Here is a 3,144-nt window from a genome sequence, read left to right as displayed (position 1 = left end):
ATTAAAATTATGGGAATTAAAATTATGTACATAATTTTAATTCGGGAATTAAAATTATGGGAATTAAAATTATGTACATAATAGAAATTCTCAATAAATATTATGTCTTGACATAATGAAAATTTCTTTCGATTTAAAATTTAGTATGAAATGTAGAATTAAAATGACAGTAGCACGTAATTCTAATTTTCAATTTTTATTATGCCAAGACATCATTTTAATTCAATTTTATTATGTCATGAGATAATATTAATGTATTTTTATTATGTCGTAACACAATTTTAATTCATTGAATTATTATGATAGCTTACAAAATTTATATTCCTGCAATTATTATTATGTTAAGACATAATAAAAATACATTAATATTATCTCATGACATAATAAAAATGAATTAAAATTATGTCTTGACATAAAAATAATTCCACCTACGCTGTATCTTTCTCTATGTATTTTGAATTAATTTTATGTCAAGACATAATTTTAATTCATTTTTATTATGTTATGACATAATAGAAATGATTTCGAAGAACTATGTGCTTCAGTTTAAATCGGTTATTGAATTTTTATTTTAGATTAAAAAATCTTACTAATAAATAGCAAAACGGCGTGCCATAGTAATCTAAGTACATTTAATAATAAAATAATAACATAATAACATATTATTTTAATAATAACATTAATGTAACATCTTATTATTTAATATTTGAATTATTAAGTAATTATACACATATCATTAAAACATTTATTATGTATCGCATTTCATGATAAAATTCGAAAGAGAAATTAAAACGAGCAATATATATAATTTCCCAGAATAACATATGTAAAACAATAAATCAGTTATAAAACATAAACGTAAAATACCATATAGCAGTGAATATTGAATACGCGTTTTAATTAAAAAAAAAAAAAAAGAAAATGATACTTAAAATATTAAAACTATTTATATATATTTCAATGAAATAAAAAAAAACTTTTTAATTATTTCGAGAAATTTTATGCGGTGGTAATTCTATATTATCTTCGTCAGATGTCTTCTTCAGAATTGGTTTAGTACCCAACAACAATTGTTGAAAGGATAATTTTTCGTTTCCTTCTTGCTTTATGTCAGCCGAGTTATCTACCTCCAAGTAAAATATGTCATCTGCATAATAAAATTATATTATTAATGACAGGCACTATATATTTTACTTTTAAAAACTTTAACAATTTTCAAACAGCTTACTCATAATTTTTACGTCATCCTTTTACTTCAACAAATTCTCTCTCTTCCAAGAAGACATCGTTATCGTAATTCGTTATCTGTATCTCCAACTTATAAGTCTTATCCGTGATAGATCCACTACCTATTGTCTTGAAACTATTTGAAAAAGTATTAAAATTTGTCTTGATAAATCCACGTGTACCTAAAAGAGATGGCATTAATTTTTAATTTATCACAAGATTATAAGAATTGAATTATAAAAAATTTAATATGTCATAGTTATGTAGAAAATAAATAATAATCATTGTAAAAGAAATACACAAATAATTAAAAAAAAGAATTATTCACGCACGCTCGCACACAAACACATACATATTTTATTTTATACCTAATAACAGTAATATAGATAAAAAATTATATTAGAATAATGTATTACATAATTATAATTACTTACTAATGTATGAATTTATATGTTTATATATATTAGATAATTCTACCATTTGAGGTTGAACGGCTTGAATTATTTTCTTCAAATTAAAATTTCCCAAAGTATTTATAATTGTATTGGAACGAATAATTAATTCGTATGGAAGTGTACCTTGATTAAATTCTTGTATTTTAACCCTTTTAGCCTTGGGTCCATCAATATGTATAATCTAAAACATTAATATATATTTCTGTATAAAATAACATTAACATTATTTTAATTAATAATAAACATAATAATAAGTTAAGAAAATTAGAGTATATATAAAATTGTATCACTTACTCGGTTTGGCTGTATGTGAAATTTTACGCGATCAATTTCTGCGTTCCACGCGACTACTTGAATGCGATGTCGACTATTGTTATTTACCAAAAATTTTAACAATTGATATTGTTGAGATTTACCAACAATCTTTGGACCATCAATTTCATCGATGAAACCAACAATCTCTCTAAATAAATATTTTAATATTTTTAAAATTATAAGTTTGTAATTATTGAAAATATCAAAATATGAAATTTGTTTCAATATTTGTTAATTACGGTAATAATCATTTTTCATTTAGGAAAGAATAAAATTTATCCACACAATGCAATACCACAATTACTGTTAATAAATGGTCAATGAAAAATTTTAAAGTTATTGTGATATGATAATTTACGTATAAACATTTGTGTATCGAAAATATAATAGTTTTCATATAAAAGCTATTACAATTAAATTATTTCAGCAATGTTCTTTTAATAATGGTACATTATTAACAAATGTGTAAAAAATATAATTCATTAATTTTTTTTAGTGAAAGCTTTGACAATTATATTTGAATTCTTAAAAATTTTACTCCATTAAGCAATTAATTATACTGAAGTATATTTTGTTTTTAAAATTTTCATTTAAGGCTCCTGCATACTCACTGCGACCATGTTGGATTGTGACGTCAGAAACGAGAAAATACACGCTGTAAATTCTTGCAAAATATTTTTAAGTAGAAAGATATTTCGATGAAACAACACTACAAATCTCTTTGGCACGTTTACAAAATGTACCGAAAACTATGCTTTTCTCTTGACAGTTAATAAACAACCGTAAAATGACTGTAATATGAAGCTCAGTCCGTCTGGTCTTTGTACATGTGCAGTCATTCAACATGACAAAGTCTGATATTACAGTCATTTTACGGTTGTTTATTAACTGTCAAGGGAAAAGCATAGTGTTCGGCATATTTTATAAATGTGCCAAAGAGATTTGTAGTGTTGTTTCATTGCAATACTTTTTCATTTAAAATTATTTCACAAGAATTTTCAGCGTGTATTTTCCTGCCTCTGACGTCACAATCAAATGTGGCCACAGTGAGTATGCAGGAGCCTTATGATGATATTATAAATCGAATATCATTTAATGTTATATCTAACAATAAGACAATTGTGAAAGTTTGAATAATAATTACTTA

Source organism: Prenolepis imparis, unplaced genomic scaffold, assembly GCF_030444845.1.
Source record: "Prenolepis imparis isolate NDT839.2.m4 unplaced genomic scaffold, iyPreImpa1.0 SCAF_7, whole genome shotgun sequence".
NCBI lineage: Eukaryota > Metazoa > Arthropoda > Insecta > Hymenoptera > Formicidae > Prenolepis > Prenolepis imparis.
This window is presented reverse-complemented; position numbering follows the sequence as displayed.